Source organism: Micropterus salmoides, unplaced genomic scaffold, assembly GCF_014851395.1.
Source record: "Micropterus salmoides isolate LMB-PRFRI ecotype aquatic unplaced genomic scaffold, ASM1485139v1 Ms_hic_scaffold_8, whole genome shotgun sequence".
Classification (NCBI taxonomy): Eukaryota; Metazoa; Chordata; class Actinopteri; order Centrarchiformes; family Centrarchidae; genus Micropterus; species Micropterus salmoides.
This window is the reverse complement of record NW_024044570.1, coordinates 33,292,352-33,319,931: the sequence shown is the minus strand read 5'-3', so window position 1 is coordinate 33,319,931 and position 27,580 is coordinate 33,292,352. Positions and strand designations below refer to the sequence as shown.

The 27,580-nt window shown below is 39.2% G+C and overlaps 1 protein-coding gene and 1 long non-coding RNA gene across 5 annotated transcripts in view; both read left to right on the top strand.

The window, feature by feature from the left end:
• Positions 1-27,580, top strand: part of galnt18a (UDP-N-acetyl-alpha-D-galactosamine:polypeptide N-acetylgalactosaminyltransferase 18a) — a 173,013-nt gene that overhangs the window by 38,312 nt on the left and 107,121 nt on the right. The window lies entirely within an intron of this gene.
• On the top strand, positions 7,599-10,081 carry LOC119893973. The gene is made up of 3 exons (XR_005442855.1): positions 7,599-7,859; positions 9,006-9,097; positions 9,619-10,081. It is a non-coding gene; the product is annotated as an uncharacterized LOC119893973 (long non-coding RNA).

Sequence of the window (27,580 nt, the reverse complement as noted above, 5' to 3'; positions counted from 1 at the left end):
AAATACTTGCAAAACTAATGGCATTCTCATCAGCCTCAGTTGAAACTTGTGTTCAGCGCTAATTATCAAATGTTAGCATGCTAACACACCAAACTAAATCATTATATGTGCTGAACATCAGCGTGTTAGTATTGCTATTGTGAGCATGTTGGCGTGCTGACATTAGCATTTGGCTGAAAGCACAGCTGTGCATCCTCACAGAGCTGCTAGCTAGGCTGTGGACTCTTGTTGTATAGGAACAACATTTCATCTTTTTCAAGCCAGTCAGTGACTGATGGCTGATTTTGTATCAGTTGTGCTGATTTAGCTCATTACGTTTTTGGCTCGTCAAGTTTGTGATGAATGAACTGACAAAATACTGGTCATCTATCAATTAACACGAGCCAAACTTAAACCAATGCTGAGATAATGAATTTTAAAATAAATATTAATGGTACATTTACATCCCCACTACAATTTTACCCTAAATCTTTGGTGACGTGAAGTACTCTTATTGAGTATGTGTGGATATGTACTTTGAATCCGATGAGTCTGACTGAAGTTTGTGTCCAAAACAGATGAATGCCATGAAGACAGGGATGATGTAAGTTTAGTTGCCAAAAGGATGGCAGTCTGGCATGTGAGAATGAATGGGAGGCCCAAGATTTATTCTGCGAAAAACAAATCATGTTCAAACAGCACTATGATCTGTGGTACAGCTCTGGTTGAAATACATGAAAATAGCTGTGTCTTAATTGATGGAGCAACATCAAACACACGGTCCATCTCAGACAGTAAGCTCCACTGTGCTTTGAGACTTTTTAGAAGTTTGTTTTCCCCAAAACACCTAGTGAAGAACTGTTTACAGCAGTATTGAGTTTGCATTCTTGGGTTTGATAACCTCCCTCTGGGCTCCAGGAGCTTCTCAGCTCAGAGTGTTTTTTTTTTTAATCTCAGGCCTGCTGTGCGGACAGACTGATCCTCCTGTTGCATCCGTTTGCATGACTTGATTTACTAGTTCAAGATTTTATAAAGCAGTGAAAACAAAACTTTTGACACAAGGAGCACAAAATAGCTGTGAAAATACTTTTCTTCAACTTCTCAGAATGGTATCAAACTGATAATATAAAAAAGGCTATTCTACACATTCGCATCATTCGCTCTGCAGAGAAGGTGATTGGCTGCGATCTTCCTTCTCTTCTGGACCTGTACGCCTCGAGGACTCTGAGGCGAGCAGGAAAGATTGCAGCTGACTCCTCCCACCCTGGACACAAACTGTTTCAGACTCTCCCCTCTGGCAGGAGGCTGCAGTCCATCAGGACCAAAACCTCTCGCCACAAAAACGGCTTCTTCCCGTCTGCAGCTAGCCTCATCAACAGGGGCCCGGGTCCCTCACTGACACTCCCACGTGCAAATAATACAAATGTCTCTGCACATCTGAATTTTACTTCATTTCATTTAATGCACAAACCTGGCACATTGCACATATTTGTTGTTAATTGTTGTTGTTGAATATTTTTATATTGTCAATTTACATATTTATGTACACAATATTCTCTTCCATTGCAATACGTATGCACAACACAAACCAGAGTAATGCCCATATAAATATCTGTCACGTTGTTCTTTCTCTGCAAATAGTTCTCTATTCTTTTATTATTCTTATATAACTTGCATTTATTTTTCCATATTTATTTATTTCTAAACTTATTTATGTCAACTGTATGTTTGTCTACGTGTAGTACTTTATCACCAAAGCAAATTCCTCGTATGTGTAAAACACTACTTGGCAATAATGCTCCTGATTCTGATAAAGCATGGCTGCCGAGTCCCTCATTTGATTCCAGCCTAGGACTTTTGTTGCAGGTCATTCCCCTCTCTCTTCCCACATTACATTACACATGATTAGTTCCTTGTTGCTGCTCACATTCTTTGAGAGCTCCCTCAAAACGCAAAGCCGTTTCAACCAAAAGCATTTGTATCACCATAAATGGTTAATTCCTTGATATGTCTCCCACTGAACCCATAATTAGACACCTGCAGGGCTTTCTATAAAGACAATGTTCACTTTTACAAAACTGTGTCAGCACAGGGTTTAAAAAGCTAAATTATTTTCCACCTACGGGGAACGTGAAAAGAGAATCTGCTCACCTGTGAATCAATTGCATGGAACTACTGTACCTGATTGTGTCATCATTAGTCTGCCACCTCAGTCGAACCTGAAGTACGACTGACATACAGTAACATACGCTTATATCGTTCAGCAAAGCTTTGATTGTAGTGTCAGACAAACTCTTTCCCTTCATATTTAACCAGTCATAAACAAAATACAAAGAGTGAGGTGTCTCACCTTAAACAATCTTCCTTATCTTGTTACTTTAGTCGGTTCTTTGTAAAAAACAAAAAATTATAATAAAAAACCCTATGTGCAGTTCAGAGAGACTCTGTCTATACTAAACAGAACCTGGCTGCTTCTAAATCACTTGATGCATTTAATCATGTCCTCTGGGCTGGAAGGGATGTTTAATCCCTCCTGCAATACTGAATTTTCCACCCATCACTTTTATGATTCACGCAGTTTACCGGACAACAACTCCTCCACAACTCCTCTCACCACGGCTCTTTGCAATACGGTTTTTCTGCCTCTGACTGTATGAGCAGCTGAAAATGATGTTGCTGCTTAGATCTTTTTATTATTATTATTGTACACGGGCATTGCATGCATCCGCTGTTACTCTTGATGAGAGAGAATCAAGAATCAATTTTAAGTTTTTAAGTGTTTTAATGTGCTGTTGCAAGAGAAAGGTTAAGTCACTGACTGCTGCATCTCACCAATAAATGTACTCAGCTGGAGCTAATTAAAAACTCTGAGCCTGATTATTATGCTCTCTCTCTGCATGCCAGTGAACATATGTGTGGAAGACGAGTCACCATTACTTTTATATTTAAAAAGAATATTGAGAGGGTTGTGTCTTTTTGTTGTTCCTAAAAGTAGTAGCAGTTTTTCAATAGATAATCGCCTCACGTTATTCTGACAACATTAACTAGCAGGTAGCAGCAGTTGTTGAGTGTAAATGAGAAACAGCAGGTGCACAGAGCTATTCCCCATTAATCTTGTAAGCACATATTATAATTTTTAGCATAATATCAGCTTATTCTGTGTCTGGATCTTCTGCGCTTCCAAGCAGCTAGTCATGTCAGTGAAGATCTGTCAACACTTTCATTACAGGAGTCATCAGTGATCAGATGTTACCAGCAGTTTATCATTATTATCATAACGGCCAACTGTGCAGCTGTTAGAAACGCCACGTCTAAATTTCATGATTATATTTGAACAAAAATTTTATTAAACTGAGAGGAAATACTAGTGTTGTGTATGTAGTATAGTTTTGTAACTTGTAATTTCTTTTTCAAATTAGGTTTATTCATTCGTTTGATTCTGAGGAAGTTTAGGTTCGCATTTTTGAAATGAAAATAATTCCATAGGGTTACATATTTAGCAGGTTTATGTATTCCTACAGTCAAGTGAAATGATCACATGACGTTGAGCTCATTTTGAGTTAGTCTCCATGTTGTTACATTTAGATAGTGATGCATTATATAAGAAATCAGCTATAGAATATTTTGTACACGTGCTGCATCTCCTTAGTAAAGAATTAGTTCTCGTTGAATGGATATGCTTAGTATATGGTATAGAAGAGATCACAGCCGATAACAAGGGTGTTTGTGTTTGTGTGTACAGCTAGAAGGCAGAGGCTCAGAGGAATGGATAAGCTTGGCAGGGTTCCCTGAGATCATGTTAAGCATCGTCAGCTGTCAATGTTTCAGCTTCCATATAACTCATGACGCGATGGCTCCTGACAGGAAAGTGAGGTTGTGAACCCTCCATCAGACTCCGGAGCTCTGCATCTTTCTCTGCTGGAGATAAAGTTGAGATAAGGGGAAGGTGATGAAGAAAACAGGAGAAGGGTGAGATATTTAAAGAGAGAGAGAGAGAGAGATGATCATGATTTGATAGAAGGAATTAAGGTGGAGAGTATGAGATGACAGGGTACATGCTGTAGAGGGAAATTGAAATGTTTGCTGGAATATGAAGTGCAGTGTGGATAGATCTGGCTGAGCTGGATGAGATCTTCTAACACACACACTTTGACCTGCAATTGGTCAAATGACATCACATGATAGGATGTGTTCCTGTGTAAAAAAGGATGTCGACATGTTTGTAATTTATTACCTCCTCTTCCATCTCTATTTCATGGTCACCGATAAGATAAGTTAAGATCAATACTGTGTGTCAGTCTTACTGATCAATATTGCCATCAATTAAAAGTCCTATATCATCAACCTCTATCAACTGATTAAATATTCAGTGTTGAATTGATCAGTATCATGCTTCAGGTTGTCTATGGAAAGAGCATAACCTTGACTTGATTCTAATGACTTACATTATGTTAAGCCAATATTAGTACAGATTACAGATGAATTACAACGTACAATATTTACTGAATATCAGTCATGTTTTAGGGCAGGTTCACACCAGCCTTAATCAGTCCAGTTGTACCAAACCCTGTAGCGTTTACCCCCTTGTTGCTGTTTGTTTGGGTTGTTGTGAATGCCGGACTCGAACACTTGTGCGCTTTTGAAGGGGTGGTCTGGAACCGCTGTCAAGTGACCTCTGGAGCGGTGCATTTCTGAACACCATTCAAAACAAAAGCAGGAACTGTTTCAGTGACTGGTGAACTAGTAGCCAATTGCTTCCAAAATGTCGACTAGCCAGAGACAAACCTTAGTGCCCTTAGTGTCTCATAGTCAAAAAGCAGTACAACCAATTTTAATTTTTAGTAGAAAGGTTTGGGCATGAATTGGATTTTAAAACTGCATCCGAGAACACACACAAAAACCGAAAGACGAAGATTTCCGATAACATAGATTGAGCTCCCTCTATATTCTCGTTGTGAGTGGCTAATGAAAAAGGGCTCAGGCTGGTGATATTGGATGCTCTGATGTTTCATTTCTCCTTGGCATACCTTTTGATATTCTTCTATCAATATCTGCATCGTCTACGGTGGCAGGGGGATGGGATATCTAACACTAATCCATATTTTATTTTGTTATTGCCATTGCACTGTTATTGTGCACACAGCACTCTACAGGGAAACAGAGGAAAGACTGAGATTATAAAATAAGAGGTAAAAAAAAAAAAAGAAAAGAAAAAAGACTATGGAAATAAACAGCTATCTGATGAAAGTCCCAAATTCAAATCTTTCAGGAATTACAGTAGGAAACAATAGCACCGGTCTCAGATTGTCATTTCCTTTATGAAAATATTTCAAGTGCTTTGAATGTGTTTCTTTTGTAATGAATTCTGCAGTGCAGTGAGGAAGAAGTAAACTTTAAGGCAAGACACTACAGGCAAAAACATCATGCACTGGTCAATTTTGAGATTTTGGGCTATTTTGCTTCCATAACATGTCTTCTTTCAGACGAGTGGAAAGAAAAGAGGTTAAATTTACTACACTTTTTGTGTCTGTGTCTGTAGATTTCCCCTTAATTAAACATACTATTTCAGAAAACGTGTAATGCGAAACGTGTCTCAATGTAAGTAATCAACTGTGGAATCTATAAGTTATTTGTTTTTACCTTATTCATCTGTAGTGTCTGGCAAAATATATAGAATTTTACTATACATATCTATCATTGATTTCTATTAGATGTTTGTTTACCCTATTCACTTATTATGTCCTGTGCCCTCTAGGCTTGCCCAAGGTGCAAGACAATGTGAGAAGGTGCCCTCTAGGCTACCCTTCCAGTGTAGAAAACATGATCCAGTGCACTAATGGGTGCCCTTCCAGTGGAGTAAACGCAATACAGTGTCATGTAGGCTGTCCTACATGCTCCTACGTGTGTAAAAACATGCAATCATAATGCCTCTTTAGCTGAAAATGCCCCTGTTGAAGCCTGACTCCATCACTGCTAGAAAGAAGTTGTAGTCACAAGGTTTTCACATGACTGTGGTGCTTTCCACTGACCACACAGGACATGGTTCACCTACACAATTTAACCGTTCACCCAAGGTAGGAGGTACAGATTCAATGTAATGGATTTACAACAATCTGCTTTGAAATTGGGAAATGTACTGTAATCCCCTACAGTTCAATGATTTACCTCAAAGAATGTGGTAAGCAGATTACAGTGTTCGAGCAGTGAAAAGGGCTTTCAGGATGTAACATCCTGGATATAGGAACATGAATGATAACAGCAGTGATTTTTCTCCTGCCAGTGGCAGAGCCTAATGATAGTGATGTTGCTTGTTGAAACCATCCATCCAACACTTGAACACTAATGTTTTTGAAAAGCCTGATCTTTACTTGAGAGCCACAAGGAAGCAAGAGTTTCCACTCGTACACATGATCAATTGAAAGTGTCACACTGGAAGTAGGTCTTTTTCACAGAAAACATGTTGACTTGTCAAAGGCAGGTGTTCTTAAACTTCTTGTGTAAAAACCTCCATGCTCATGTGGACGAGTGAGAGAAAGGGAGCGTGTGAGTAAGGACAGAAGTGTGGTCATGATATAAAATCTCTCTTTGATCATGAAGTCTAATGTTACTCTACAGTTCTGTGGTGAAGTGTATGAACTACACTGCAGACTGAAGTCTGTTAACAGTTGCAGACAGACGCTTGTCTCCTCTATGAAACGTCTGTATCTTCACTACGCTGCATTAATCTAAACTATGAAGAACTGGTGGGTCACATCTCTCTCTCTTCCAGGCGATGTCTCTCTCTCTTCCTCTTCTTCAGTTTCTCATGCATTAGTTTGTTGTAGATATAAGTTATCTCGGCCATTCAAATCAAAATGAAAAACGTGAATATCCTGCACCATTTCCCAGGTCAAAAAGAAGTGCTCTTAAAGACACTGAAAATATACTAGAAATTCAGATAGTATGCTTATAGTACATTCATACTCCTAACATGCTTACTACAAGTGTATTAAAGATATATTCTCCTGAGCTTTAACATACTTCTCAAAAGTATACTTTGAATAAATTGGGAATAAATATATACTTAATTAAACTTTTAATAAATATGCTTAAATAAAAGTAGTCTATTAAAAATATATTTATTTAACTCTTAGTAAATACTATTTAGGTGTACTTTGTGGAAGTACATTGTTAAACAATTACACTTTAGTGGGTTAAAAATATATTGCCAAATATGCTTCATTGTGTAGGCTACTGCAAAATATTGCAATTATTTATGTAATTGCCACATATTTCAGCCTGATTTCCAGAAGTATTATTTTTAAAACATATTTTTTAACATTAAAATGTATTTAATCAGGTAAATAGCTAGTTGAGATCAGAGACCTCTTTCATAAGGGTAACCTGGCCTAGAAGGAAGCAGCACATGTTGTTAACGTAACAAACAACAACATATAGAAATAAGCATACTTCAAATCACAATGTAATTATACTTTTTTTCTGTTTGTAAACAGTAAACACATGTGTACACAGGGGAGAAGTGTCTCCTCCCGCCCAGCCCACTAGCAGTGACTTCAATTTGACCAATCAGAATCAAGGTTTTCAAATCGACGACCCAATCAAGTCCGCGTCACAAGAGTTAACGTGTTTACTGTTGTTGAGAGGGAAGCTAGTTTTGGCCAGAAATCATTTTTGTTTCTCAGGTTTCCTTTGATTTACTTTACCGACTCGGACTTGGAAGGTGGACACCACAGACATAATAAGAAAAGAACACAGAAGTGAAGAATATCCGGTCAGCTCCCTGCAGCAGTTAAATGTGAAAAGAGCTAAAGAGGCGTGCCTGGCAAGTACAAGCAGGAGAGGACAGACGCAGATACTGCCAGCAAAAATCGTCTTTCTTGGTAAGTTTATTGTTAGCAAGACAACACAATTGTGTAAGTTAACTAAAGTTGAGCTCACTCTGGGTTTGAAAATATTTTCCTTGGTGGATAGCTCTGGTGTGAATTAGCTAATGCTAGCACGTGGATTAATGTATTTGTTAGCTAACGTTAGTTAGCATTTTAATAGCTTCATAATCGAGACAGCAACTTTCGTCTGCCTTAAACAGTTTTGGGAGTAACACGTTACAAAAGAAATGCAATTAACATAACAGTAATGTATTGCTTTTTGCTGTAAGGCAGTTTTTAATGTTACTAAAATTTCAGTCTCAGTAACCTGTTGCTGGAATTTGATGCATGAGATTTTAACAAGGCAGGCCTGTGCATGTGTGTGTATGAGCCCTCAATTCTGCTTTTGCACTGTTGACCAGTGAGGTCTTTATCAGAGTAATAAATGCAACTAATATGTTGCTGTCTGTGTGCTAAAGGTTCACATTTTTATAGTCTACATTAATACTCACATGTCTATGTTTACAGGAAGTTATTGCTCACTGTAATCATTATTATTCCTGCCCATATAGTCTGTAAAGACATCACCACAGTTGTAATTTTTGAATAAATTCATTCTAAGGTTTAGCTGAAGCTACTATGAATCATCAGCTAAGCATCTGTGTTAGACTAGTCAAAAGTGGATATCTTCTAAAGGTACACTGTTTTTTAGAGATTTCTCTTCACTGCAACCATGGAGGGGGTAATGATTACAGTGACCAATAACTCAGTTATAACAGCAATGTTAAAGTGTACACAGGTATGTGAGAATTGTTTTAAGACGCACTTGAAATAATGTCTTTATGTACTGCAATGCCTGACCACACGATATAATAGCTTGTGATGTTATGTAAAATACTGCTCAACTTACAAGATCCTGTATTCAACTTTTAAAAGTTGAACCTACCCTTTGTCAACTCTAACCAACTTAATGCTAAACCCAGAATTGCAATCTCCTGCCTTAGCTAAAGAAAATTAAATAAAGAATAATAATAAAGATTTTCTATAAGAATAGAATTACAGTGTTTATAATGAAATGCAAATGAAGAACTAAACTATGTGGAAGTACTGGCCTAACTCAATATTTATTATATCTCATTTGCAACTGCATTTCTTTTACAGCTTCCTGGGATCGTTGCCTCACTCAGAGGGCTTAGAGGCCACGAAAACCTTAAAGGACCAGCTGGACCCTCACAAGCTCGATGTGCTCATAGGTATGTCTGGCTCCTGCACGCAATCACTGTTTTTGTTCTCACTACATGGCAACGGGGTCAGACTAAATAAACAAATATTCTTGTGAAAAAATTATTTTATTTAAAATATTGTTATACATTAAGTAATTGGCTACTTTTGTAGTTCACAAATTGACTGCTGTGTTAATGTGAAATGACATGTAGACAGCACAGTTGTTAAGCAAAAAACAAATGTTTGTGTTATTTGTTGTACCTGTTCAATAACATTTTATCCTATACAGCTCCTCGGCTGAATGTACAGTAGTGTTTATGTAATGTTTTTGATCATGTTGTAATGGAAGAACTGAGCATTAACTGGGAGGGGTCCCTTGTGGAAAACCATTTTCACCTGAACCTAAACAACATTATCAGAACAGCTAGACATGATGTCATAATGTGTTTCAGCAGCTTTAAACAAAACAAAAAATCTGAAAATGGTTGTTAATTAATTAGAGGTATTATTGCTTTGATATAGACAAAATACTTCCTTTTCCCTTCCACAGATGCTGTGTGATAAAGCAGTTTCCAAATCCCATAGTGCCTGCAGTCGCAGAAAATGCAGCGAGTCCTACTCAAAGATAACCGACCCTGCACTCCAAGGATAAGGATTGTGACATTTTTCAGTTTGGTTCCACCATTTGTACTGTATGCTTGTGACGGAGTACCTTCACTACAGCTGAGTAAGCGCTTGGACTGCCATACCAACGAGCCTGGCTCTTTGCCGTTGCTGTCAGAGTTGCATGTTTGGTACCCTGTAGACCTGTGTTTGAATCTGAGCAGGGTGACTGCTCTCGCCTTTGTCAACATATGGTGTCAGAAGTGGGACGGCTTGCCGTGAGGTCATCTGAGCTGTGCCCAGAGTCCGGACCGTGTGAGGGACCCCCATGGGTAACATTAATGATGGGATGTGTATAGTGTACTTTTCAGTAATACTGATCATATGTCAGACTTTTACTGATTTTATTTTTATTTGAAGGTGTTGGTCAAGATGTGATACATGCTGCTGTACCTTTTAATATACAGGAATTTATTTTTGTAATGTAAACAAAATTAAAGTTTTTTAGTTGTCTGTATGTGTGTGTTGTAAAATAATTTTTTTTACTGATTTTTATTATTATGCTAAAAGGGCATTTTGCAAGATATTTTTAATGCATTAATAATGAATTATTCTCATACTGAATAGTTTCATAAAGCACTTCCCCAAGATATTAATAGTGGCTCTCGGAGTATACTAGTAATAAATTACTAATATGCTGAAATGCTAATAAATATTCAGGGAACATATTTAAAAATATATTTAAACTGTTCTTCAAGTATAGCACAAAAGGGTATTTTAAGTTAAATTTATTTATTAAGTATATTTAAATTACAGTAAAGGTACTTAAAATAGGTCAATTTTAACACTACTAATACTAAAATGACACTTAACATACTTTAAGTTGTTCCAAAATAACACTTTTAATATACACTTAGTATAACACAATTAAAATATAATAAGTGCATCCAAAAAAATTGCTACTGAAGTATATTTATTTTTCACATGGGTTAGTATGACGTCATTACAGACGGACTTTCTCTCAGCATCCCTGTGTAGGGGAGACTGGGACTGGTTGGCACACTTTTCACTCTGCCTTATTTCTGTGGTATAATTTATATTAGAGATTCTAAATAGCAGCAACTTACAGAAAAGCGGCCATCCATTTAAACATTTTTTTTTTTACTTATCTTGAGATTTCGAGATAACAAATGAGATAACAAAACAATAGTTTAATACAAGGGTCGGCAGGTGACTTTATTTAAAATAATTTTATTGAGTTTACTAGTATCGCTAGTTAGTTCAGTTGGTAGAGCACAGGGTTGTGTGTTGAATTTCCATATTTGCTGATTTTTTTTTTTTAATTTTATTTTTCTCTTCAACAAAGTTCTTATGAAGAGACCGTTTCACATGCTCATAATAAAGCATGTGCTGGAGCATGTGTCCTGACAAATGGTCCACATCCATCTAACTCTTACATTTCCTGACAGCTATTTCGAGGTGCACCTTTGAAAAGTTCAGAAGGACATTCAAAAGAGTCTGTGGCTTGCATGACACACCTCTATAATGGCCGTTGGGAAATGTAAGATTGGATTCTCCTGAATGAGAAGCGCAGGATTTTCCTATGCCTGGGGATGGTGGGGAAATGAAAATAAGGGTCCAGAGATTGATGGATGTGGACCAATCGCCGGGATGCACACACTCCAGCATATGCTGTTGTGATCATGTGAAACAGTCTCTTCCTAAGAATTATTATCTCGAGAAAATTATCCCATTATCATGGTAAAATGGAATAAAACAATGTTTGAAAGGATGGCTGCTTAGGGCTTCCGTAGAAAATGAAAGGTTAAGGTCTCAGCTGTAAATAAATATGTTTTAATGTACACAAATGTTTTCTAAAATGAGGTGATTTATGATTAAAAATGTGTTGGGCATTCGTGCACACAGTTATTTTCTGATCCTTTACGGGTCACAGAAACAAATGTAACTACAAATATATTTGCTTTGTTGGCCAACAGTGCCATTGTCTTTAATTAGGGCAATTGTTGGGATTATTTCTATGTTGAGCCGCTGAGGCAGTTTGTACTCTGACAGTGGAGGTTAAATACGCTTATTAGCTGCTACATACCTACACAGCTAATGCTACGGCATGGTGTAAATTAGCATGTCAAAGTTCATCAAAGTAGAACTTCATGCAAAACATGAGTGTGGATTTACCACCCACACAACCTAATCCACTAACGAGAGTGATTACACTGAATGAATTGATTTCCTGACAGTGTTTTACCATTTTAAAGGCTGGTTGACTGCACCCTGCTGTGGCTTAGTGGGTAGTCCCACTCTACCTACTGTTTGAACCCCGAAGTGTTGTAAAGCAAGACGATGCTCCACATACTGCTCTGATGATTAAACCAGTGAATGCATGAAAGCCCGCTGCCATTAGTGTGTGAGTTTGTGTGTGAATGGGTAAATGAGACGCATATTGTAAAGCACTTGGAGAAAAGTCCATTTATATCAAGCAGAAACGAGGAGAGCCAACAATCATGTGAGAAGAGCACAACAGCTGTTGAGTGGTCTAAACAACAAACTACATTGTGAATCGCACAAATATCCTACATGCTATTTAAGGCAATGCATTTCTGAATTTCATTCAGGTGGTAAGGCTTTTGCTATTGTTAATGTTGGAGGGACGCAATGAAGTCTTGAAGGAAAAAACAAGTACGTTATTTTCTTAATTTATATATGAAAATAAATGGTGATTACATTGGTTATCGTCCTTTCCATTATAATGCTAATCTTACAAAAGAGACCACTTAAAGGCGTAATTGATTTACAGAAGGATTATTGATATTTAAACAAATACACCGCTCCCGTCAGTTCCCCCAGTTCTCCAGTGTTAAAACGCCTTCACCCTTGCCTGGTCTGATAGCTTTCTTCTCTGTTAACACTCTTCAGCCCTTTTCCTCTCTCCTTCACAGTGCCTGCCAATTTAGGGTCCCCAGGTAAAAGGGATCTGGAGGGCCAAACTGAAACCACCCAACCCTTCGGGAATCAAATCATGGACAAATCATTCCAATCTTCAAACTTTTTGTTTTAATTTAAAATTTAAAATGCGACTCCCCACCATCATTCCGTGCTAAACTTTCAAAATCACACGTTGTTTTTTTTTTACACATTCATAATAATCACATACAATTAACTTTACATTTAAATGCAAACATCCACCATCGTGATGAATGGCAGGGAAAAGTCCTGTAAATAGGATACATATGTATCTTTTGGAAGTTGACTAACTGGGTTTAGAACCTTGAAAGGGTTGTATGTGTTAACCTAACTTTTAATCTTTTTTTATTTAGATGTTTAGAGAGAACACATTTAACATTGTTAACGAAGACCAATGCTTTCATGAAAAATAATTGACCCAAATGGCATTATATATTGTTTTATACACTTACTTTGAGTTGTAGCCAACACAGCGCAGAGATAGCATTAAGCACATCTGCTGTTTGTGCATGAATTAGGCAAAAGCTTTATTTACTTTATTTCTTTTTTAGCAGTTATTATATGTTTTCAGCACAGTTTACAACAACCAATGCTTTTAAGATTTGAAAAATTCCTATCCCCCAGCTGATAACTAGCTGTTATTGTTAGTATTAATTGACAACCAACCAATATTTCTGATGCTAGCCTGCTATAAAATAAACCCTGGGCAATATGTTTAATGTAACAGAAATTCACTTACCACTGTCGCATTTTTTTTCTTGTCCTCCTCATGCATTTGTTTTCTTTTGTGAGACCCTGAGGCACAGGCATGCTTTATTATTCATATAATGCCACTCTGAAATCACGAAGCTCTTCTTCTTGTCCTCTGGCATATTGGTGGATTGCAAAACTACGTATTTGGTGCATTCCGGCACGGAAGCTCTGAACAGGTGGGCACTGCCCAGTGTAGCAAAATAGTGGGTGCAACCTCATTAGGGGGATTCCAGCATATGACTGATCATAAAGGGGTGTGTGAGCACCCCTTTAAATTCTGCTGCTTGCTGTGGAGCGAGTAGGCCAGCATAATCAGCCCTTCTCAGGGGGGCCCCCCTTTCAGCTCGGGGCCCTAGGCAATTGCTTGTTTTGCCTACTTGGTTGCGACGCCTCTGCATGGAGTCCAGCATGTTCAAATGTGCCAGTGTAGAGAACTCTCTCTTCCATTGCCCTCTCCCCCCATCAGCCCTATGAGCAAGGTCTACACCACTTTCTTTGTTTTCCATTTACAGAGCCAGGGCTGTGTAGGAAAACCGGATTTTTGAGCACATATATGATGGAGAGTTAGCAAACCATGAGGAAATATTTGCTGTTTATAACAAAAAGAGTATTGGATTACAATCACTTCCCTTAAAACTATTAAGGTATTATAATGCACTAACCACATAATCACCTTTCAGTTCCTTGATAGAGAGCTGACACTTTATGATATTATTATATGATATTACTATTTACAATTTCCTGTTACTGCATTATCTTTGATTGCATCCTTTTAGGAGGATTATCTGTAAATCTAACAACTGATTTTTTTTCACCGAAAAATGCAGAAGAGGACTCATCCCTCCAGTGTTGCTCAAAAGCCACATACTACGACAACAAAAACCTACGCCAAGAAGGGGGCAGTTTGTATGTTGCCTGACAGACACAATCCAGCGTGAAAGAAGTGCAAATAGCAAATGACTTGCTATTACATGTAAAGATTAATTATAAGGATTAATAATAAATTGCAACTCAGATGAGTCCATTAACATTTTTAGCAGCTCAGATCTTTTGACTATGGGTGCTAGATGGTAACAAAACTACTTCAGAGAAACTTCAGTAAGAAATCAAGTAATATAAGTAAGTGGGACAAAAATAGGATTTTGAAAAGTAGTAATTACGCCCATGCACCTGTGTTTTACTCCGATGACGAATCACAATATCTGCTGTAAGAAAAGGGCTTTAACAACAAATAAGGGATTCTGTCATGAATAATGATTTGAAACAAATTCAAGGTTTGAAGTCATGTGTTGCTGTGCTGTAAATGAGATGATTGTACAATATTAATGGTTTGAAATCACAGAGGTATGCTGTTCGGTTTCTCTTGGCTTTGAGCTGACGATGCACATACAGTATATCGTTTCATGGAAGTGTGTGTGTGTGTGGGGGGGGGGTGTCGGACTGTTCACCCATCTGTGCATTCCAGATTACTGACCATAATCTTAATCCCTCTGCAGATAAGCAAATACTGACCCAGTATCTCTCTCTATCCCCCCAGCTCTCTTTGCCTGCATTTTTCATTCATGTTTCCTCATCACTACAGTGCTGTCATTGTCACAGACTGAGTGCACTGCAGTAAAGTGAGTGCAGTGGAAAAACACGGCAATCACAAACTCACAGACAGTACGTGTACACACACACACATATGTATAGGGACAGATTCATGCACACACAAAGTTTCCTGAGCAATCATCCATTTTCACAGCAGTTTCCCAAGAGTTAAATGATATGTCATTTTCCAGTGCACTGCGGGCAAGTGGCAAAGTTTGCTCATGCCCTAAAATATGACCTAAGTCAAGTTTTTAAGTGAAGAGAAATTCACTTCATTAAGAAGTGCTGGCGCTGTTTAGAAGTAGGAATGAGCCTCTAAAAGCCTCAGGACAAATGTGGGGGGAAGCACTCCTTCTTCTACCAGCTTCTTTTTAGATGCTATACACCTCATGGAGATGGCTAATAACTCACTCACACACTCATCCTATGGTCTTCGCATTTTCCAGATGTCCAACCAGGTTAACACACATGGCAGAGCATCATGTCAAAACACCAAATGAGGGAATATTCGATCTAATCAAATAATTATATTCTTCAATGACCTTCAATCATGAGGGTGATGTGACAGCTTCTGAAAAAGGAGTGTGTGTTTCGCTGTGTGAGTGTGTGGAGACTAAGAGGGTGTTAGTAAAAGTATTGGTACCCATGTTGAAATCAGGAGGGAAAAGGGATTTATTATGTTAACAGAAATATTTCAAACATTTCTTGTCATTAACTATAGCAGCAATACTTGCTAAGTCTACAGCAGTTCTAATGAAAACAGCATATTTGATTAAATATAAAACTACTATGTGTGATTTAAGGATAGCCTTTCATTACCTAATGTAGAAATATTAATTTAACCACCCTGAAATTCCACCAAATTCTGCCCTAGGTTGTAGAGATGAACGCATGCACAACAGTTGCACTTTTCTCTTTTCTATTAAATCTTTCTGTTTTTATATTTATCACATTGTAATAGTGTAAAATGGATATAAAAGGAGAGGATATCGCATAATGACCCTGTTGTCTGTCAGGATGATTTGTTGCTTTGTGTTGATGAGGGGGAATTAAATTACTCTTTTCTTCTCAACTTTTCCCAAATTGACTTCAGTTGGATCTTCTACCTATCAATCTCTAACTGCAGCTTTGAATCAAGCTAAATATATCAAGAAGAAAGATGTGAATATTGGAAGCCCTACTGCCAGAAAATTACACTGACATTTGGCGATTCTGCAAAACCACAGATTACACTGAAATATGTCTTGCTGGTGAACATTGTAGGAAATTCCAATTTTCCATATCAAATGGGAACGCACCTTTAGCTCTTTGTTCACCAGTCACTGCGAGAGCAGAGTATGAAATTGTCCAGCAAATACCCCCCATAAAACTACATGCGTTTTTTACACTGCAGTTTTTGTATCGATAAAACAAACACGATACAACGTGCTAGCTAGTGTGCTAACTAGTTGAGACCGAGCCACAAGTTGTTTCTAGTCCCTATGCTAAGCCAATCGAACTGTCCAGTGCCTCCAGCTACATTTATGTTGGACAGACATTATAGACCTGAGTCAATAAGAGGAGGTAGTGTGGATGCATGGGAGCGGCCGGCCCAGGGGCCCAGCTGGTAGGGGCCCCCTACAGGGATCATGAAGTTTAGCTGAGTTGATTTTTTGTTTTTCTACACAAAAGAACAACAACAGTACATGCAGCTCCACTGTACTGGGTAAATTCAGCAGCTCTTATCAAATTAAACAGTTCCTTCACTCATGGTTTCAATGGTAAACCAAAATTCTAAGCAGACACGTTTTACTAAACTTAATTTATAAAGTAACATTTGTATTTCAAACAAATGGCAAGCTTATTAGCTCTTTTTAACAAAACTCCCTTCACCCTCATGCATCATGGGAATTCTGAGGGACAGACGAAGGCTGCGTGTTCTCATCTGTTTATTTACGGCGTCAACATCCACTGGAAGTATTTCAGCAGCGGAGCGTGCAGCCTGCCCCATGTTAATGACTTGTTTTTAATTGTCCTTTTTGTGCTTCTACTACATTCTTCAAAGCTCTCTGGATCGTTTTCATTCCTCCTCTTGACAAATGCATCTAGCAACTACCACAGGGAGCATTTCAGAATCAGTCTTTTGCCTGCCAGATTTTGCTGATATGTTCAGATTTTGTTAATTTGGTGATTAGTGCTGGCTTTTTTTGCTTCTTCTATGATTAAGTAAGCTATGTTGTTAAATTTTTTATTTTTTGTCTGATTTAACTGTGTTCATTGTTGATATACGATCGGGAGTCTGCTCAGGGTATTTTATTCTGAAAATTGACCGAATTCAATGTCGTTTCTGTCTCTGACTTCCTGTCTGGTTCATCTGCTCTGTGCTGCTTGACGCTGGGACGCTTCTGGGACTCACTGCAGCACTTCTGGTGTGAGCAGTGAGCACAGACATTTAGTAGAATGGCAGCAATCAGCTCCACAGCAGAGTCGCAGAATGACTCAGTGGACTTTCAGAGTGAGTCCGGGGTCATGTAAATTTGGTTTAGATGACTTGGTAGCAGTTGGGCCCCGTGATGAAGCTCTGCCCCCATTGTGCTGAGAGTCTAGCTTCGCCCCCGCCGGAGTGGTATCAGTCTAGTGGTCTAACTCTTGATAAGCAAGTGTGTATTTCCCAAAATGTCAAACAATTTGTTTAATCAGAGAAAAAAAATTTCTCACTTGTAGCACAACAGCTAGTGCTACTTGTTAGCATCAAAATGTACTACTACATTGCAAAATAATGAAAACTTATTAAGCTTTGAATTATGACGTCCTTTGCTAGATTTTCTAATTTTCTGGTAGTTTTTCAAATTCTCAAGTATGAAAAACTTGTCGTGCTGACAGTTTCCAGTAAACAAGGTTCTCTGCAGCTCAGAATACTGTCCCGCCAGTAGAAAGAGAAGGAAATAATTAGGTGAAAATGAGCTGATGAATATTCTGCTAACAAATATTGCTAAATGCCCTGATTTTTGTTTTTGTTTTAGTTTTTTTTAAGTTTATGTCGTTTGGGGCTTTAGCACTTACCTTCACAGCAGTAGTAGGACAGATGGCTCCTGCTAGCTGCAAAAAGATAATGTTAGGGCAGTTTTATTCAAGGGCATTAACGCTAATTAGCAACAAATGATGCAACTAGATTAGATAGATGTTCATTCTACTACTACCCAACACAAGAGGCTCTATTGAAGGTAACTTGATTTTCTTACTGTCACAGCAGTTAAGAGAGTTCGGGAATTAAGGGTTGGTATGATTAGCAATAAAAATTTATAGCATTTTGCAGCCAACCAAATAACAGTGTTACTGTCCTGCAGAATGCACTGAAACATTGCAAAAAAAAAAAATATTTGACTCTATTTATTTACAATCTGCTACTGAACACACACTGCATGGCTCTGACCTGTCTGGCTTTTCTTTCTTGAAGCTTCTCAGACACGGGTGTTTTCAGATGAAACGTTTTTCGTGCAGCCAACACGCACTGATGTCGCTTTATAGGTGAATTTCTCAATTTTTTGCCTGTCTTTTAGAGGCAGCTGAGAGACAAATTTGGAAGAAGACCATGTCAAGCACAGTGGAGCAAACACTAAGAAACCACTCAGCAACCAAGGCGAACCGCCAAGGTTGCTGAGTGGGATGAAATGTCGATTTTCATTTACAGAAAATATGAATGATGCGCTGTCCTTTCTTAAAAGTCAAGAAGCAAAGACACTCTTAATAATGATTTATAGCTCTGTCACTGACTGGGACTCCAAACTAAACCAACACTGGATTACTGTTGCTATACGAATACAGTACATATACATACACACAAGCACACAAACCTGTACAAATAAAATTCCCAGGTACACACACAGACATCCTCCATAGAGAAATAAAAATAGTCTCAGACACACACTACTTCCTGGATCTCAAACATGTGTAGTCTGCATAAGTAAGCATTCTCCATATACCACCTGTCTTTAGTAATCTAACTGCAAATACATCACTTGTTTTGTGTGTGTGTGTAATTGTATGTAGACAAACCTAATGTGGTTTATGACATTATGGGTTGTGAAGCCCCCCAACACACACACACACACACACACACACACACACACACACACACACAAAGGAGAAAGGAGAAAGTGTTTATGAATACTTTTCATTTCCACACATTATTTTGGCCACTTTTCATTGGTCAGGACGTAATATGCTGACAAGAGAACTGTCTGATTCTGCTATGTAGTATTGTACAGATCCCCCCCCCCCACTTACACAAAAACAAGGTGTGCTGCTTCTTCATAAAATAGACAGCTCTTTGTAACATTCTAAATGTTTGTTGCTCCAGTATAAATTCTTGGGTTGCCTTTGTGTCCCTGTTGTGTTGCATAAACCACTCAGTTCCTCTTCAGATCCCAACAATTCTCTTAGCATATGCCCTAAGGTTGTTGTCTAGACTATATATAGGACCGCATGAATCACCCACAATTGTGCAGCACACAGCTCCATTTGGTTTTCAGCTGCAGTTTGTATGGGAATGTTGGTGTCCAGTAGGCCTGCCTTTAAATACAGGGAAAGAAATGAAGCTAAAAACCCAATTTACACCTGGTTTTAATGAAATCTGCATCTGGACATTTTGTGAGGATCTGCTACAACTAGAACCCATATAGCAGAATGGTTTCGGAAAGACTCTCGAGACACATATGATATGAAAGAAGAAGAGGGTCACTACTACTAGCAAGCTTATGCACTGGCACTGCATTACTGATGCTGTATAAGTAGGTGACCCTCAACTTCTATGGTATAGCGGCCCCTCAAGAGTATCCCACATCTCTTTCCTTGACCCAAGTGTGCCATGTTTGTTGACAAGTACGCCGGCGCTGCTTACCCAATTTACATTTTGACATCCGTTCACAATGTGAGTAGAATCAAGAAAACAAGAACACATACCATATGTAAAAGCAGAGGCCTATTTCATTATCCAGATGATGTATCGAGATACGGATTGCATGTTACAGCTGGAGTATGTAACTTTTGAAAGAAGAACAAGAACAAGAAGAACAATCATCCTCGCACCGATGAATAGTTGGATTCATATTGAAACATACACTCTCTTCAGTACATTCAGAGGTTTTGTTGTCACTTGGTCTGGTATGTACAGTAACTTATGTTGTCCACTGTTAGCTAATGTTTGTTCCACAGATGTTCACATTTTAGACATTGCAGTATAACCGAAATTACAGTCAGTCCACTCACTTTATGATTCTATTCTACTTGTGCCAAAATTGTTACACTATCCTGTTATTGCCACCTGTGGCCACAGCAGCCACTGTTCAGCAGTACAGTTACAGTAAGTACATAGCGTTGCTCGAATACCATTTGGAAAAGAGTCAGATGAGAGGATAAACCCGTGGAAGCTAGATCTGGATGATATGGACATGTCTGTAGAAGTGAAGCAAAAGTATTGCCAAAAGCAATTACTAATTCTAATACAACCAAAACCCAAGTTCTATAAAGGGGAAGCTATGACGGTATAAACGGTATGAAAAACTCTCTAACAACCCCTTCACTCCATGTTCCCCTTTGTTAGACCACACCTTCTGCTCCTGTCAAAAACAGATCTTCTTCTCCGCTATGTTACTTAATTTGTTTTACAAAGGACAAAAGTGTGGAAGCAATCTGCCAGTCAGAGCTACTACATGTATGCATTGTCATTGTACTAAAATAATAAAATAAGTGTGAAAGATACCTTTAATCAACATCAGCCATCTCTTCATAAATTATGCTAGTAGTGCCTTTTCTCCCATTTCCCCCCTCCCTCCAGGGGGTTGTGGGTTGCCATCTGCCCAGGCCAGGTTGTTCTCTGCTGGGCCTGCTCCTCGTCCTTCAGGGCCCCCTGTCTGGAGAAGGGGAAAGAGGTTAATTAGCCATAATAGCTCCAGCACAGATGAGGTGACGTTAACAGCATTCAGGCACTCTGCTGCTGTGGAGAGATTTGCTGAAGAGATGTATAATGAGTTGCACTCAGCTTTCCAATTGTGTGAACCCTGTTTTAGATATACATATATTGCTTATATATACACTGATAAAGATAAAAAAAAACTGAATGTTGAATTCGATTTGCACTTGCACATGAGTAGAGTACCTCGTTATTTTACAAAACAGACACACAGTGTATGCAGTGAGCTGCTTTATCAAGTAAAAGGCCACAGAGGACTTTTACACTCCCACACAATAACACACATGCCAACAAAAGTTCTTTTATATGTGTATTTATGTGTAAGTGTTGTTCTCCAAAAGGCTGAGGAAACAGGAGAGAGGAGGTAAAAAGAAAGGCAGACAGATGAAGTGAAAGGAGAAGATAGAAGAGAGGGAGGAGGAGAAGCTTTATGTTGACACAGAGTTGGCAGCGCGAGGAAAAAAGTAAGAGGCGAGAAAGGAGAAGCGAGAGGGAGACTGAAGCCAGTGAGACGCTGAGCAGACAGGGTTTGTCTTGAAGGCCTTACAGCTGATTGATAGAATGAGAGCTTGTCTGGCAATCCAAGGCAGAGTGTCATGTCACTGAAGGAGAACAGGAGGCTGAAGAGGGAATGCAGACGGTGAGTCTGTGTGTGTGTGTGTGTGTGTGTGTGTGTGTGTGTGTGTGTGTGTGTGTGAGTCTCCATATCTATCTACGTATGTGAGCATTTCCACTGAGCACCAGCATTTGCTGCTGTAATATTGTGTAATTTGAATAGTTTATCGGGGGGGGGGGGGGGCTCGTTTAAATATAAAACAAATATCCCAATAAATAGTTGTTGTTTCACACATTTTGCGATTCATACACTGAACAAAATTATAAATGCAACACTTTTTTTTGCCCCCATTCATCCTGAGCTGAACTCACAGATCTAAGACTTTCTCTATGTACACAAAAGGCCTGTTTCTCTCAGATATTGTTCACAAATCTGTCAAAATCTGTGTCAGTGAGCACTTCTCCTTTGCCATCAACCTCACATTTGTGGCATATCAAGATGCTGATCAGACAGCATGGGTATTGCTCAGGTGTGCCTTAGGCTGGCCACAATAAAAGGCCACTCCAAAATGTGCAGTTCCATCACACAGCACAATGCCACAGATGTTGCAAGTTTTGAGGGAGCGTGCAATTGGCATGCTGACTGCAGGAATGTCCACCAGAGCTGTTGCCATGAATTGAATGTTCATTTTGTTCAGTGTACATCACTATCATAGTAATGTCTTATATCAGACACCCTTGCCCAGGAGACCCAGTCAAGGTTGATCAGGCCCTGGCTTGTGTCCACATTGCGTGTCCACAGCCCTACGCACCTTTCCTGCGGCATTAGTAAAGTTACTGACGACTCTCTTCCTGTGCATTTAGGGGTCACGACCCACCGGTTGGGAACCCCTGGTTTACACAACAGTCAAACACTACACTACTCACTGTTCTGTTTGAAAGCAGCCACAGCAGAGTGTAGTAGTTCATAAAAATGCAATATAATGTGGATTTAGCCCTGGTGTGACTCTGACAAACCTTTAAACTTCAGAGTGACCCCTTAAATGTCACACCTTGGATCTCAGCTATGACCACGTGAGCACAAAGAGCCTTTACATGATCACTGAGCAGCAGCAGTAGGTAGATGTTCCGGAGTGATGCTGATAAACTCGTGACAGTCTGAATGTCAGTATTACTTTCTGCTCTGAGGATGCAGTAGTCACAGCAGGTGAACACAGCCCGATGATATTTTCCACCTCATTGAAGTGTCTCAGTGTTTTGTGGATGCAAGTTTGACATAAACACTCCAGCTTCACAAACCATATAGAGCCTTTCAGGTTTGGTCACCCAGGGTCCTCAGATGTAGGCGTAGAGATGCTTCATCCATGTTGCTTGGAAACTAAACATAGCTCTTGACATAAAGATAACACTTGATGATCAGTTATGAAAACTGACCTGTGTGATACTTCCCCGTGGTAATCTTCATTTAATATGAATCTTGCAAAAAAAAAAACATTTTTTTTACACATTAAATTCAGCACTAGATCTGTGCAAGTAGAACTTTGTGGACGCATGTCAACAACTATCACATTGCAAAAGGACATTAGATTATAGATGTGCGAATGTGAGTCTACCATGCATTTTGAACACAAATAGATAAGTCCAAAGTAAATGCTTTTTCCTGCCACAAACACACAGATTACTGATTCACTAATGTCTGACAGTAGGGTGTGCAGCATCACCTTTCACTTATTTAAACCTCTGCACCGGACTACTATTAGGTTTGACACCTAAACCCTACCTCAGACACAAGGCAGTATTTTTGCTTTATCTGATGCCCTACTGAACATTAGCTCAAAGTGCTAACTCAGCACATTGACGATACCTACCTCTTCCCTCTTCCCACTGAGCATTGTGGTTTTTCTTCCAGCAAATGACAGGCATGGACACCAAATAGTTGGCACAGTCGGGGAGAGAATAAAGTGCATTTGAAAATAACCATCAAAAGAGTTCAAACCTGACTTAGATTCTGACATTTTAGTCCAAGTGCCATTTAAATTTAACAGTTTGTTTCTAGGGCAAATCAAATTAAATCTCATTGAAATAAAGGCATTTAGCATTTTTCCACCAGAATTATTGTACGTTCATGGGAGGATAAGGAAGGCTGTTAAAATGATTAAAGCTTATTTCAGAAGCATTTTTGTTATATTTGTTGAAATTCTCTTTACATCCCGACAGAAATCAATAAAACAAATGCTCTGATACAAAAACCATCCAATTTCCTGGATGAAACAATTAACTGGCCTACCTGCCTGTTTACCTGCCTACCTGTGTGCACTCTGCCTGTGCACTCACTGTGCATGAAAATATGTTTTGGGGGAGTGGCTTTGGAGGGAATCCCGAAGGGAGGGGGTGGAAATTCTTCGGTTGGATACTTTCAAAATCTAGCTGTCTCATGCTAGTTCTCCAACGTTGCCTACGACAGCTTTAAGTAAAAGGATAATAAACGTGGATTTATTTTGAAAGAGAAAAATCTCTAAGGGTTAAAATGACAGATTAAATCTCAGTCTGTAATAACAGGCATTCTGTTGTAGTAGTTTCTTGAATGATCTGTCGTTTGCTTTTTGACAACCTTCAGTAATGATTAAGTTCGCTGTAGAGCATGTTTCAGACCCTGGAGCCTTCACCAGGTTCAGCTCATGTAAATGTTAAAAACCTCTCTGAGTCAACAGATTGGTGAGAGCAGAAGGCTTTATGGGTCAGGGGGGATTACATCTGCACTCTGTTCTCTCCTCTTTCCACACTGCTTCATCCTTCTCACTATCTACTTTCACTGCCACATTCACTTATCCCTTCATCCCTTATTCAGTTATCCTTTCTCTCGCTTCATCTAGTTTTCTTTCCTTTCCTCACCTCTCTCTCTCTCCTCCTGTGTCTCCAGCCTCGTCTCCTCCCCCACTCTGCCCTCCTGCAGTCTTTGGCGTGCTGCCTCGTTCATGCCACCGGTAGGTCACTGCTGACAGATGGCTGGACGGGCGAGGGCCAAGGCTATAAGACACTAGGCAGAATGAAACAGGAAGGGCCATGTACATTATCAGGACTCAAGGCTGTGCCTTATTTTTAACCTTTATTTTCACAGGGCTCACCGAGAGAGAACACTCAAAGACAGGACAAAACCATGCCGCTCTTTGTTTTAGAAGTGCCGTGACATTTTGATTTCCTGTCGTGGTCTTTCTCTTCAGCAGGGCACTTGTCAGTACCATCACAGGAACTTGTGGGGGGGTTTTTTCTTCCCCATGCTCTGACAAGTGCCTGCTGAGGAAATAGACCCTAATTCAAAATGTCACCACATCCTATGAAACAAGATTGTTGCTGTGATGTGGCCTTAGCTCCTCAGTACTTTCTTAGATAAAATAATAATAATCTTTATTTGTAGAGCACTTTTAAAAAACAAGTTACAAAGTGCTTTAACAAGTGTAACAAGTGTTTGAAAATATAGTCCTTGTTACCGCGAGAACCACTCCATAGCACCTCTTTCAACAGAAAAATAGCAATTTCACAAAGTCAAACAGATTTCTGAGGAGTTATTCTCAATTTCCGGGCCAAATCTGCAATTCTATGTGCCCACGTTGTAAAACTCCTCACTTGACCCAAAAACATTCAGATTAGATAGCTGGTAAATATTTGACTGTCTGATTATTGCCAGCACAGCCTCATGTCACCATTTATGAGCGCATCCATGTATGAAACCACACAGTCCAGGATCCCTAATTATTACTTGAGAAACGTTACTCCCTGGCCTGCTCTTAGCTCTTGCTCCAATAACCGTTACCCTTCCCATCAGCCACTCTCAGCTGTAGGCAAAGCAGCCCAGTCAGGCCGTCATAATCCAGTCCACACTCCAGCCTCAATCTTTCCCCCCAGCCCCAATCTGTCTCTTTCATGCACAACGCCAGCAGCCACGTTCACAGCAGCCTAGTTAAAGTGAGACTGTAACTTTTGAAGGAAAAAAATAACACAAACTGCATCTTAAAAATCAAATGTTTTGTAGTAGTGAAACACACCCTTGTCTAATGCAGTACACTCAGGGGTTTTACTGCTGTGACCTTACTTTGTTTGGTATGACCAACAGCATGTGGTAGCTAATGTTAGCATTCTTGTTGTTTAACTGACATAACTAAGTTAGTCACAATCTGAAGATTTACTGTCTTTTTAGTTCAGTTTTGGTCTCCACCGGACCGAAGAAAAATATCATAACCTCTCAGATATTGGCCCACTCCTTTACTTACCTCAGTGGCAGAAAGCACCAGGACTTTTTTTGGAACAGGCCTTATTCATAATTACCTGTTAGTGTAAACTCAAACTCCATCCAGGTTATCTCATCACTCGTTATCTTGATGAATTTAGCATCATGTACATTTCCACAACACTAATTGAGCGCGTCATTTTTCTTCGATCGATGTAAAGCTCCATGAATTTAGTACTTCCTGTAGATTTTTTACCATTAGAAGTCTTACATCCTTGCCTTTATTGGTAGTCTTTTATTGTGAAAAATATGCAGTAATTATTGAGTTTACCGTTGCTTAATATTGATCAGGAAAAATGACAGAGTGGTGAATTAAAGGAGTATTTCTGTTCAAAGCTGAAACAGAGAACAACAGAGTGGTATGACATGATTCTGTTTTGCACTGGTGGAATTAGTGCTGTTATCCTGAATGTGAGCCACTCGTTTTTTCAACCTCTATATGTTTGTTGCACAGTGTTTATTAGTCACTAGTCTTTATTATTTGTTCCTGCCACAACTTTGAAACTTTGAAAATTTGAATGCAGGCTTTTATATCAGAATTTGCAGTTTACTGTCTGGCTTATTTGCCAATGAGCTAAAATGAGGTACAATTGCTCACCAGAGCAATGATGCACTGTAGCATCAAATCACCAGTTTCTGTGGGTTTGCCACGATGTTCAACATATTCCACATTACACATAGTCATTTGATGCATTTCAATATAAAATATGGATTAATGCAGCTCTAAGCTGCTTCATATGATCATTTCATGACTAGCAAATGAGTGTCTCTGTTGCCATGAATAAACCAACTACCAGAATAATCTTAACATTAGCTTGCAATCCCCTGTTCCCTTGTCTATAAATAAGCAACATTATGTTAGCTGTAATACATGAGAAAATGAGGATTCTTGACGCTTCGAAATAATTTCCTGATGTTACAGGCCATTATAATTTTCAGTCTAATGAATCCTGGATGTCAGAGCACCAAGTTGTAGCTGCTGGAGATGCACCCCGCCCTGGAAATGTGCTGATGGTGCCAGGACTGGGATCATAAATATACTACCAGGCCTGTCAGAGAGAGAGAGGGAGAGGGAGGGGGGGGAGAGAGAGAGAGAGAGACTGTTTGACTTTACAGATGTAGAAGTTTTGGATGTCCCCCGCCTCATTTGCCATGATGTGCAGCATCACGGAGCCTGTAATGCCATCCCACTCACACACACCTACTCTACTGTACATCACTTGTTATGAGAGTTACACTTGTCTTAATTAAGTCAGGGAGATGTGGGGGGGGGGCGTCATGTCAGTGCCAGCCAATTTATAACGCTGTGTGAGTCTGAAGCTCTGCAGATGGTGACAACCAAGAGAGACAGTACAGAATGTTTTCATGCCACTGTTTATTATGGGAGTGAGCAGAGCATATTAAGCAGGTTTCTTTTAATTGGAGTAGGAGCTTAGTCAGGTTTCTCTGACCCAGTCCTGATCCAGGTTACTTAAGTAAGTTCTCTGTGAGTAAGTAAGTAAAATTCTCTGTGGATGCAAACAGGATTTTCCTAAATTAAGTTGCCACAACTACTGCCTAAAAGAATTACATTAGTGTCCATGTCAGTGGAGTTTAGTACAGTTACATTGCTGTGTTGATCCGTTTTATATATTCAACAAAGTTTTAAAAACACAGTGCACTACACAGAGTTTACAGTTAACTTTTAAAAATATGAAACTGATTTTTGATAATGATGATCACAGCAAAGAGCTCAGTGGGTTCCCTCTCAATTGACAGCTATATGTTAACATCTTTATCTGAGCTCGGTCCTTG